We start from the raw sequence: 13,030 nt of genomic DNA, 5'->3' as shown, positions 1-13,030 counted from the left end.
CGCTGAGCCACCCGGGCTGCCCTGTTATCATCATTATTAATTATGGTAGTTACACATTATTTAACAAAGGAAAGTAGCTCTCAACAACATAGAAACATAGACTGAACAGTTCCGATCTGTCAAAGTTACTTATATTCATTGTGATTACTTATATATTTTTGATTGTCAGAGTGGTAACATAGAAAGCGGTAAAATTTCTGTGTGTTAAGGTGCTTGAGATCACGTGTGGTACGCAGAAATAACTACAAGAAGATTCTTTTTCAATCACATCTTTTAAAAAAAATGTCCAATTGCAGAATGTCAATCTCCCTGACAGTGTAAATCTCCTTAAAGCAATTTAATTCAGATTAAAAAGATAAGCATGGCTTCTATAGCAGAATGGGAGATCTGTTTCAAATCCATCACATTAACACTATCAGTAACCCACGATGACCCATGATTGAGTAGTTTTAATTAAGTTCAATTGGAGTACTGGGGGAAAGGTGCTTCATTTAATCCTTCATTAATAGTTAAAGTGAATATTATAAATATCTCTATAACTTTTGTAGCTTGAACATCTTTCTTTTTTATTGAATTTATTGGGTTTTTTTTTCCTGTAGAGTAGTACCATTTGGGGAACTCCGATTCCCAGGAGCTTTAATGCTACCCCACTTCTGGCACTATAAAACAGAGGCCTGCTGTTTTAATCACGCCTCTCTCTCTCTCAATGTTGTTTGCGCCCTGGTACAACCCATCTGCCTCGAATCTAGGGCTCCGCTGGGGCTGCGCACATCTGCCAGCCAGACTACCTTCGTACACAATTACTCAATCCACCGTAAGGCTCTTTAATAGGAAACAAGTGTGACAACGGCAAGCCTCTTTTTTTTTTTTTTTTTTTTTTCCCTCCTCCCTCTTAAACCACAGAGTCAAATAGCTCTAATAGAGATGAAGCCTGATAGATCCGCCCAGGTGTAGGTGAAGCGGCGGAGCCCGGGGACAGATGCTGCGCTCCCCGCCGCAAGTCCGGGCAGCCCCGCCGCGGGCCGCTCCTCGCGCGGTCACAGGCAGCAGCTCGGGCCGCTCGCGCTGGCGCCGGGTCCCAGGGCGACCTGGAGCTAGGTGAGAGCAGCGGGCAGCCTTCAGGCCAGCGGGGACGAAGGACAGCAAACGCAGTAAGTGGAAAATTCATTCTCCCTTCTTTTACTTGGGAATTAATTAAGGATGTTTACTCTCGGGGAATCCTCCAAAGGCTGCAAAAGTGAACCAGCGAAAAGCCTGTGTTCAGAACCCTGTGGGTTTCCTCCGGTTTCGCTTTGCACGGGGCCCTGGCGCTGTCACTGAAGCTGACACACTCTGCGAGGGACTTCCTCACTCACAAGGTCTCAGAACTAAAATGTGCTGCTAATAACATTGCTAATTCAGTCCTGCAGCCTGGCAGATTACTCACTATTTCTGAGCGAAACCTCCTTTATTGCTGTCAGAAATGGTGGTAGCAAGTGTTTTGTCACAGTTCTGAGGATAAAAAAAAATATGTGCAAAGTACATACTTGGCTTGAAAATAGAATTCAACTTTTACGCATAACTGGATTGTTCCATCACCGTTCATTAGTGTGCAGAATTTGCTTGCGATTTTTGCGTACCAAATCCATTCTACAGCTCAGTCTCTTACCAAAGAAAGGATGCTGAAAACTAAAAGCGGTATTAAGTTGTAGCAGTAATGACAATGATAATGAATTTTTAAACAAACAAGACAAAACAAAAGGTCATTTGTCTAATAGCATAGGAAAAGATATTAAAGCCAGATGTAGGAAATCTCAACTTTGACTTTTTGGTCTTTCATGCTTGGTTTAAAGCAGCCTTCACTTTACGTTTACTTTGCATTTACAACTTCAGATTCACCATTAAACTGCATTTGAGCTCCAAGTTCAGATTTGATCTAAATACAGCCCTGTTCCTTGAGCCCCCTACTCTGATTTTTACTTGGCTATGGGGAGTCTTTTTACTACTTATACCATATATCCTGAATTGTGTTAACAAGCTAACTGTGGTGGACTTTTTCAGGTGGAATGTCAGCCAATGTGAAAGAATGTGTTTGCTGTTCAAATGTATGATGTTCTTTGTAAGAAATAAACACATGAGACATATGCCCTGACAAAGATTCCAGTTATGATTGCTAAATACAATCCATCAAATATTGCCCAGAGATAATCGTATTAAAAAGGATGTGGTTAAAGACTGTCAGCATGTCATAATATCTATTTACAGTCCTTTGAGTTTTTTTTTTTTTAATTTTGGTTTTTTTTTTTTAATTAGTCTAGAAAGTTTTGTTGTCTCAAAAGACAATGCACATATATAGGGTACATAGACAGGTGAAATAAGATAAAACACTGTTGCATTGTTTAAATAATTCCCTACCGGCCAGTGTTTTGTTTTTGTTTGCTAACTACTATAGATGGACATCATTGAAATTGATGGGTTAAAAGCCATGACGGTGGAATCCTGATGACTCCTTTGTGTATATTCAGAAATGATTTAGCTTGGATAAAGTTGCTGCTATGAAAGGTTTAATTAATTACTTCTAGTTAAATATATTTCTTTAAGAATTGCATTTGACATTACTGATGGTGGAGTACATACAGTTTAAAAGTCATTCTTCATGATATACTTTAACCGACAATTGTTGGCATTGAATAGCGGTCAATGTCTACCCCCTACAGGGAGAGAATCTAATTTCACTACGCCTTCCCCAGTACATGAATACCACGAGTACAGTTCACACATATGAATGCTGTAACCGTGTCAATGACTCCAACAAGTGCCCCTTAATGAAAAGGTCAGGGCTGTGATTAATAGGAAGCCTTTTTCAAAGGCTGGACTTCACTTCAGCACTGCCATTAGATTTGTTTCGTCTTGATTTACTTCGTTTGCCTTTCAAAGTATAATAAAAATCAAGTGGTCCTATGCTGCACTTTTTAAATAGTTTGTGGTTAGTTTTATGTGATGATAGCACAGTGGTTAGTATATTTGGTTCGGTTAAAAAAAAAGTAAAAAAAAAATCATTCAAGCCAATTATTGAGGGCATAGGCTGATGGATGAGAATTTTATACTTTATCCAAATAGTTAGAATATATAGCCTTTGACTAAGTTTGAACTAATTAATAAACTTTAAGAGGTGTTGTGGGGATAAAGATGGAGTGACAGAGGAAGGGTTTGGTATTTTACATAAGATTTATTATGTTTAAATGGTAGCTATTTGTCAGCAAGTAAATATACACAACTCATGCAAATAATGATTTTTCACTAATGGAGAAATTCATTTAAGGCTATATAGCTAAGTGGAGATAAAGACAGTAATTATATCTAGTGATATCCTTAAAGAAGCAATTTAGGCATCTATAATATAATGGTGGTTTTGTTACAATCATCCCAGTTAAAACTTATGCTGGAAGCATTAAGTCCAATTTAAAAATTAAAAAAAAACTTTTTAACTGGAATTATATTCTGCTAATAAATATATTAAAATTTAAGCAATTTACAAATTACATGGTCCTTAAATAAATTCCTTTGTTCTTTCATTCATGCAAGTGTCCTGTGTCTCTCTGGCTTTATCTGTACATGTTTTCAAATAAGATTGCAATAAAAGCAATTAAGTAATACAAATAATATAAGTACATGTAAAATATATGTGCTACATTTATTCATGCAAATTCTCATATGCTTGGAGGAAATTTTTTTAGAAATCACAGGATATATTGACTTATTTCGAGAGATATTCTCTCTTAAATAATTTATAATTTTTAACACTAAGTCAACCCTAAAAGTATTTAATAACTCCATTTTCACTTATAACAAAGAAACTACGTTATATATCAAGATAGTAAGTATAGGTAAAAATATAGTTGAATTTCAATGGCCGCTCAAGGAGGAGACAACGTAGTCTACTGTACGATGGGCATAGTGCATTCCAGATGTGCTCCCTCCTTATCAGTGTCCAACAGCTGTGTTTTCCAGGTACTCTTCTATTCACAGTTCCATTTTTGCTCTAAATTGGAAGCCGGCTACTTCCGGGTAGGGTGCTAATGTACTACATTAGTTGGGCACTTGCAAGGAACCAAACACTGCCCTGAGCATTTTTTGTATCCATGATTTATTTAGTCCTTAGGGCCCAGTGAAGTAGGTACTGCTTCTATTCCCATTTATAAAGGTAAAAACAGAGTAGTTGAGAACTTGACCAGTGTTGCAGAGGTAATGAGTAGTGGAACTTGGACTCAAAATAACTTTACTTGAAAGTAGATAAATCTTCCAAACACTGGAAGCACAGTTTCCTTAACAGGTGACTTTATTATCAATCAAAGTTGACTTTATTTCTGATCACTTTATCATAACTACCTGAATTCTGAAAGAGATTCATAAATAGAAATAGAATGCCCAATCAAAGCAGTTTGTTTGAGAATGATTTAGTTAAATGCGAAGGATTATGACCACACTTCAAGTTATATCATCATTTAGCATTTATAGATTCTACTACTTTCAGAAGTTTTAGTACAGGTACAGGAGGAGTTACAGTTATATGGCAGATATTTGGAGAAGAACTGGTCCTTCTACCCTCACTCGATTGCTAAATTTCCATTCCTATTAAGTCTCTGAGAAGAGTTTGTCATCTGAGGGTATTTCCAATCAAGCTGCTGGTGAAGTTAACGGGGGTGACGCTAATCACGATGGCTTCTCAATGAGTGTCCCCTCAACACATTCCCACCACTAATCAGTGAAGAAAATTAGCTGTCAGTCATTTACTCTTAAAGATTTTCAGGCCTCAATTATACAGTAGGATCATCTGGATTTTTTTTTTAATAGAATACTAATTGAATTTTCCATTTCTCTGTGGATATTTTTGTCATGTAGGCATGGCCTGGAAAACACCCACTTGAATCATTTCATTTCAAATACAGACTTTCCTAGGAACTGTATCTCTGTATCTGTGGTATATTTATCTGCTGGAACACTTTCACCCCAAGACATTTATCCATATAATTGAGAATGTTCTTTGTGGAGAAGTCAAAAACAAAATATTTATGATAAAAAAACCCTTTGATTTCATGATACAACTTTTATCATTGTGGGCTTGTGTATCTTCTCCAAGATAGAGACAGAATATTCAGTTTAAAGGGAGGTGTTTCTTTTTCAATTTCTAAAAGTGCATATTACCATAATTGTTAAGTCAAGACATCCAGTTACTTTTATACAAACAGGCAGATTTATGGATGGCAAGTGTAATGAGCACATGGAAATTACTTCAAATTTTTAGCAACCGCAACTCACTTTTTTTCAAGTGGATAAATGTAAATGTTACTTTAATTCTCATATATCCTTTTGTGTTGACAAAAGCTATCTGATGAAGGTACCTAAGTGTGGTTGGCATTCATAAAACCAGAAACTATTTTATGCAAAAGAAGACAGAGAAGAAAACAATTTTTTCAAACTAATCTGGAAGAATTAATCTATAGTGACAGGATCTGAAAGCTCTAAATACCTTGAGGATTGATGATTAGTTAAAAAACTTTGGTGAAAGACTTCCTCTATCACCATCATTACTCAAAGAGATCAACAGTCTAGCTTCTTGAAGTTAATCTTATCCTCGTAAATCCTTTTTGAATTATCCAGAAAATGCTTTATTTTCATTTGCAGGTGCATCTTCAGTGGGAGAGTCCCCTCCCTCCCCCCCTTTTTTTTACCTGACTCATCCCAAGCCTTCCACCGGGGCCCCAGTCTACAATTCGTTCTGATGTTGGCTCTTGCTGGCTGGCTTACTACTGGCTCAAGTTCCAGGGAAACATTGAGAACACTGTAAGCTTAGCTGTTGTGCTGATGGACAGCTAGTTCCATTCATGTCTGGTGGTCAGAACTTCCACGGTCGCATACACCCTGAAGTCCAAACCAGCAGTCAACCGCAACTCAACTCCTGGTCCTTCCTTTGTATGGAACACTCTTGGTCCCACTTTCCCTACACAAATCAGACTTCTAACTACTTTGGGTATATTTCTGCAACCAATATCCAAAAGTTATTTTCTTATACCCCTGCTTAATATTAAATATTATCTTCATTTCAGGCTTATTGACACCAATAGCCTGCTTTGAGCATGATATGAATTTTTAATTTTCTTGTGAAGTACACTTTATCATTGCTGTGTGTTCAGAGTTAAAGTTGGCAGGTGTGACAAACTCAAGGTTTCAAAGAGGCATCTAATTAGCAGTCAACTTCATTTTGTTTTATTCCTTAATATTGCACATTCAAATTTAGATGAATAGCAGAGAAGGATGATTAGTGTTCTATTTGTACTTTCATTAAGTTTGAGGTTTTGACCTTGTTTCTGGCCAGATGTGCTGGTAAGTATGAATTCCACATGCTACATAATTATTTTCCTGATAAACTGCATTTTCAGTACTCAAATTTATTTTCCCTAGATAAACCATATACTATTAATTATGTACATACCTGTTTAGCATTTTTGCTTGTAGTTGACTGAATTACAAATCTAAAATTCTCCATACCAGGACATAAAACACCAGGGGCCAGGTCCTCTCTTTTGACAATTATTAGTTCATTTTCAAAATCTACAGAATATCCACCATGCAACATTTTTGTGATTTATTTGCACATGAAAGAATTATGCAAAGCTCTTTCTAAAGTTACCAAGGAAAAATTGTGAGAAATTATCATAAGATGTAAAAGGACATGAAAGTGCATAAGCACTGAATGATATTTTATTCAGAATTTTCCAGACTTTTAAAGGGTTCTTTCTGTATGTAGTATGGGACAATATGTTTGATATAATTTATGTTATATAAAGCATAACACCTGCTTTCTCCCCTATATTAAAATATGGTTCAAATGATCCTTTATCAAAAAACTGTTGCCTAAGCCTGAGTTTCACTTAACAAAATAATGAGTTCAAGTAAAAAATTCTTTCTTGGACTGAACAAACACTTCTCAAACCTTTTCCTGATTTAGGGAAACTTAATGAAGGATTCATATTTGATTTTTCCATTTCTTGGTGGGTCTCTTTCTGCCCTGTTTTGAACAATTTAAGAAATGAAACAAAGTTAACAATGGAAGCCAAAAACCTTTACCATTTGAAAGGGAGTGACCAATACTGAATGCTTGAATTAAGCTTGGTCTCCCTACAATCACAGCTGACAATTGCTGGACATACGGTAAAGAGGAATATTGTTTTTGTTTTTTTTTTTAAGATTTTTAAAATTCATTTATTCATGAGAGACACAGAGAGAGGCAGAGACACAGGCAGAGGAAGAAGCAGGCTCCATGCAGGGAGCTTGATGTGGGATCACGCCCTGGGCCGAAGGCAGGCGCTCAACCACTGAGCCACCCAGGCATCCCAAGAAGAGGAATATTGTTAGGACTAGCAAAAATGTCTTAATATTCACATAGAACATTGATGTATATTGTCATATTTGCTTCAGCTACCCTATAACACCATTTTTTCACTTCTTAAATAATGTTAGAAGTATGTTTTAAAATGACCAATTTCGTGAGCAAGTATTTAACTTATGTGACATGAAAATTTGAGTAAGAGTGGTTTATGTGCAAGCACTTTCATTCCCTTTAAGATAGAAAAGCAAATATATGTGGGTGAATATGGAGAAGCATAAAGTAACTACTATATCGCTTGTGGTTTACGTTCTCTCTTTTAATCTTCATATTGGTAGGCAAAAGATATTTGTCATTTCCATTTGACAGGTGAGCAATGTGTTTTACTTCCTCAAGTTTATGAATAACATTAAACTAATAAAAAATATTTTCACGTGACTGATACGATATTTGAAAGCAGTAAATGTGCACAAACATGCCAAGATGCCCAATATGCAGGTTAAGTTGGGACAGAAACTGTTTTTATTATAGTTTGACTGGAATTTAGAGACTCAAACTACTTCAGTACATAATGAATCTCAAGGATGCACAATACACTGTATAGACGGTAAGAGTCATGTCTGACAAAAGCCATAGTATTGCCATTACATTTTGATTTGAGAAAATACAAGAAATGAGTATGATATCAATGCCACGTCTTTCAAGAAGATGTTTTACGTTGGTACCTTTAGGAGAATACAAATGTTGTAGATGATTTTATCATGTAAAAAATGATGTCTATTTTATATCAGACCTTGTCTTTACATCATATTTTAGGCATATTCATTAATTTGTGTTACAGTAATGTGATAAATAACTTGCTCTCTGTGTGTATGTAGTTTATGTGTGAAAGCAAATATAGGCATGTATGAATACACCCTCTATTAGCATGATTTCTATTATAAATTCCACGGTAATAACTTGATTAAATAAAAATGATTATTTTGTTTAAAGAATTATAGTCCCTAGTTTAAAAACCAAATTTCATCACAAACTCCTGTGTATACCAACAGGAAAAAAAAATCTATCATTTAAAATATTTGTTTCCTAGCTCACCAAGCTGTTTTAGAGTTTTGAATATTTACAGTAATCATTTGCTACTCTAAACTGCTATGTAAACCCTGTATTTTTAAATTTAATGTATTACTTTAAACAATGACTGTGGCTACCAACAGCATTACACAGAGGTCTTGTAAATGGACTCTAAGTTTTTAAAGTATTATTAACTTCTTTTTATTCATTTTGGAAATTGTCAACTTTGCTTTTTTATTATGACAAGACCCAAAAGTTTATTTTATTAATATTACTTGTCATGTATTTCCCATTTGGAGTCTTTTTAGACTCTCCCAAACAACTAGATCCACAAACCTAACATTGGCTAAAGCTGACACTTTAGCTCCTTCTAAGGAGACAGGAGAAGAAGACACAAAAGACTGCTGGCAGGGCAGCTTCAGGGGCTCCACTTGGCTGAGGCACAGCAGAGAAGCTCAAAATGATGCAGGTGGAGAAGACACCAGCTTAAAGCCTTCCCTGTGGAACCAGTATCTCTGTTACAGGAGGGGCACGGCTTCTGAGGTTCCTGCAGGTGGTCTGCCCAGTGGATGTAGTTGCCATACTCAGGGAAACCTGACATTAGGCTTCCCGTCAGGTATTTACGTTTCTCTCAGTCCCAGTTCAGGATAGCAGTCAAGGTCATTTTTGCCACAGGTAAATTTTCCTAGGCATGCCATTGGCATTCTAATTTTTATCGTATTTCCAGGGAAAGAGAGTTAACCAGTTAATAAAAGATCAAATTGTCATGACAAAAGGGCAAGTATGTTGTAGTTCTCCACCCACAGGCAGTTAACATGAAGTTTCAGAAGATTCCTTTGAAGGGCTGGCATAGCATGTTTCCATTCTGTCCTCAAAAGCAGACTGCACCTACATTTACAGTTACGCTATTGCACAGAGACCTGCTGTCATTTGTTGTTTTGATGTGGCTTCCACAATAGTTTTAAGGATTTCTGCCCCTCTGTAAACTTTAAAAACTATACATACCTACACACTGACATTACGAAGGGCTGAAAGAGATGTAGATCCGTGAATTAAAATCCCCAAGAGAATTTTGTCCCCTTTATTTGAGGCTAGCCTAAGGTATATGAGATTTTTCTAAGACTAAAGCTCAGAATCATTTATGTAACTGCTTAAATGAATAAGACTTCACATAAGATAAGCCTGGAATTGCTTCCAAAGCTCAGGATGCTATTTCCGGAAGACCCCCTTTGGCATGGAACAGGCTAATAGGACCCATCCATTGAGTATCAGGTGTGGCCACAGCAATAATGTTACACATCAGCATGTTTTAGGGGAAGAAAGTGAATGTGGCAGGAACTCTGGCTTTTCTGGAGGGAAATAGTGTCATGGGCAGATGATACTTGTGGGCTCCTACAACTGTGACCACCCAAGTTTAAGGATTGACTTAAAGTATTTTTTTCAGAAAGGACTAAGGGCTGGGCAGGTTAAAAGCATTTTGAGTGCATTTATTATTGTGGTTGCCAGTCCTAACGACTAGATTTGAAAAGCACTGCTAAGAAGTTATAATAGTGGTATTTCAATAGGTGCCCCCTGAGAAACTATATGCAGCTCAGGTGGACTCTACTGGTTTCCTCTCTACGATTAGGTATTAGCTATACAATAATTATAAAATGTATGTGCCCTTATGCACATAGTCTTATAATGAGTAGGGAATTTACCAAAGGTTCAAAGATTATACTTGCATAAGGTCAAAATCAGCAGTATGACTATGGACAGGTCATTTAATAACACTACCTCAGTATTTTTACCTGAGAAGTTTTAAATAGATAGTGCATATAGTTTCTTTTATTTTTAATTTAAAATATATGTATGCATATTATTTCATTTGTGATAGTATTAGTGAATAGCAGTATATAAAACAATTTAAAAATAAACTTTGGGGATAATAAAGATGTCTTACTCTTTTAAAAATGTGTGCTGATATTTTTAAAAAAATTTTAATGATACATTTAAATGACTTAGAGTAATCTTGACTGATTAATAAACTCTTGAGTAATTAAATATCTTCAAGTTATTTGAATATTGAAAAATGAGGACATTGATTCTTTTAGTTAATTTTGCTGGCTTCTGTTAAGTGCTTATCATGAATTACGGAATTAAAAAGCATTTCTTAAAAAAAATAAAAAAATAAAAAATAAAAAGCATTTCTTATACTTTAAATAGATAATAATTTACCATTTTTCTACTCTAGATAATTTTTTATTCTGTCAAACTATAGATACCATAATGAAATGGAAGTGGTGCAATGTAATTAGCTGAAAATAGTGAATTTAATTTATCTTAAATTATGTGTAATAAAAGAAAAAATACGAAAGCATATGAAGAATGATATTACTTAAATAGAAAAACCTATTGCAATTATTTCATATTCCATCCTGAAATTAGAGCTATAAATCTTTGGAAAAATTGTCAGAGTTCTATGAAGTTTCTATTAGATCTTTCTGTTGTTGTTGTCACACACTGCATTTAATATATATATCATCAGCTGTGGCTGGCTCTCTTGCTTTGGATGAACAATATACTTAAAGCATCTTTAAAATTTATTTCTTTTAGGGATCCCTGGGTGGCGCAGCGGTTTGGCGCCTGCCTTTGGCCCAGGGCGCGATCCTGGAGACCCGGGATCAAATCCCACGTCGGGCTCCCGGTGCATGGAGCCCGCTTCTCCCTCTGCCTGTGTCTCTGCCTCTCTCTCTCTCTCTCTCTCTCTGTGACTATCATGAATGAATAAATTAAAAAAAAATCTTTAAAAAAAAATAAAATTTATTTCTTTTAACAGAGATTTGTCGAAGTTACAAGAGCTTTGAAATACTGTATGTTTTAGATTTAATCCCAACCTGTGCAGTACAAGCCATTAATAATTAAGACGTGCAAAAGAATATGGAGGTATGAGTATTTGAAAGACTGGGTCACTGTGGACTTAGGCCAGCCCTCGGAGGTTTCCACTGGGCAACCCTGCAGTTAAAGTGCACCTTTCTCTACTAAGCATAGAGAACTAGGAAATAGAACAGGACTGACCTTTAGCAAATTCTGAGTGTTAAGAGCTTGAGCTCAGATGCTCTTCCATTCTTTTCATAACTTTTTCAATTCAGGGAGTAATTTCTCTTGTGTTCTCTCAGCGATGGAGTCGCCCTCATCGACTCCTCATGCTCATGGACTTCATACCGACTTCTGATTACCCCCAAACCTGAACTTGGGCCGACAGCTGCAGTGTTCTCAGTTTCGAAAGCTCCATGCCCTGAAATGGTCTTTATTCTTCGGCATCGTCACTCTCTTCCCCACTGATTCCTAAATCAACACATTCATTCTATGGGTGTAGGAACTACTGCTCGGTCCTGGATGGGAAGCCAGTTCAGCCAAGAGACAGCATGTGGAAAAACACAGTTTGCTCTTACAGTATCTTTTAATTACTACAATTTTTTTAACCCCTTGGGGAGTGTTTATATTTTAGGAAGGACAGTCTTTTGATTCAAAAGGAGTTTCTAATGTTACAAGCTTCAGAAAAATGTAATAGAGATGAGTTTCAGGCCAAGGGCTGAGCTCGCTTCCTGTCCACCCCTGGGCTGTGATCCACCTGTGGCCAGCTCTGGCCCAGGAAGTGCTCCCTGGCCCACACTCTGTCAGGAGATGAGGATCTATTTCAACTCAGGGTCAATTTCTGCTGTCCAGTCACTTTTGCCAACCAGCCCATGGAAGAACCTTGCTGAAAATAATCTTTAAGAAAAGTTTGAAATTTACTTTTAACGATGATGTGTTCTGAGCCTATTTTTCACCTTCTCAACCATTCTAGGTGTTCCTCTTTTGCCCCTAACCCCCCATGGCCTCCATCCCTAGCAAACCTTCCTTCTGAAATCAGTTGGAAATTCAGAGGGAATGACAAAAGGAAAAGAGAGAGAGAGGAAAAAAAAAAGTTGCCTGAATGTTACTAATTGAGGGAAAGTGAGGCTGCTGCATGTCTTAAGTCGTGTTCCCAGTGGTTGCTGCTGAGGTGAACATTAATCTTGTTTTAGTAAACTTCATTTATATAATTAATCATGTTGTCATTGGAGGGTTAGTGATGCAGTTGGCTTTGGATAACCGCAGGATACCTAAGACCTTTGCGCTAGCCTAAACTTATCTGACTTGCCTAATCGAAGTCAGTTTACACTGGATTCAGAGCTGGTGGGCTAATGTCATTTTGCTCTAGCTGTTTTTGTTGTTATCATTGCCCCTGTTTTAAATCAATCTTGAGATTTTACCTGTGAAAAAGAAGAGTGATTGAATGTTCCTGACCATTGAACTTCTTAGTGATATTATTGATAAGCCGTGGATGCAGTCTGAATGGGTAAACCATGGCAGAGCAATATGGATAGCACCTGGTGTCACTGGCTTAGGTTCACATTGTTTGAGGTTGTACACTTTTTCAAAGAATGAAGTATAGCTCTTTGAAAACCATTAATTTTAGGGCATAATTTAAACAACCTTTCTTCTTCTATGAAATCTTGAGCTAGGTAGTATCTTTCCTGCTCTGAATTGTATAACGTGTATTACCTGTGTCATTTATTTGCTGGCTGC

At 36.7% G+C, this 13,030-nt stretch overlaps 1 protein-coding gene across 1 annotated transcript in view; it reads left to right on the top strand.

Annotated features, from left to right (window-relative positions):
- Positions 1-1,049: 1,049 nt before the first annotated feature.
- Positions 1,050-13,030, top strand: part of SEMA3A (semaphorin 3A) — a 454,892-nt gene continuing 442,911 nt past the window's right edge. Inside the window, exon 1 of the mRNA XM_038562852.1 lies at positions 1,050-1,151. The gene's annotated coding sequence lies outside the window, so the exon portion shown is untranslated. The remainder of the gene's footprint in view (positions 1,152-13,030) is intronic.

The sequence above is a fragment of the Canis lupus genome, chromosome 18, assembly GCF_011100685.1.
Source record: "Canis lupus familiaris isolate Mischka breed German Shepherd chromosome 18, alternate assembly UU_Cfam_GSD_1.0, whole genome shotgun sequence".
Taxonomy (NCBI): domain Eukaryota; kingdom Metazoa; phylum Chordata; class Mammalia; order Carnivora; family Canidae; genus Canis; species Canis lupus.
The sequence above is the reverse complement of the archived record's forward strand: the minus strand, read 5'-3'. Positions and strand labels throughout refer to the sequence as shown.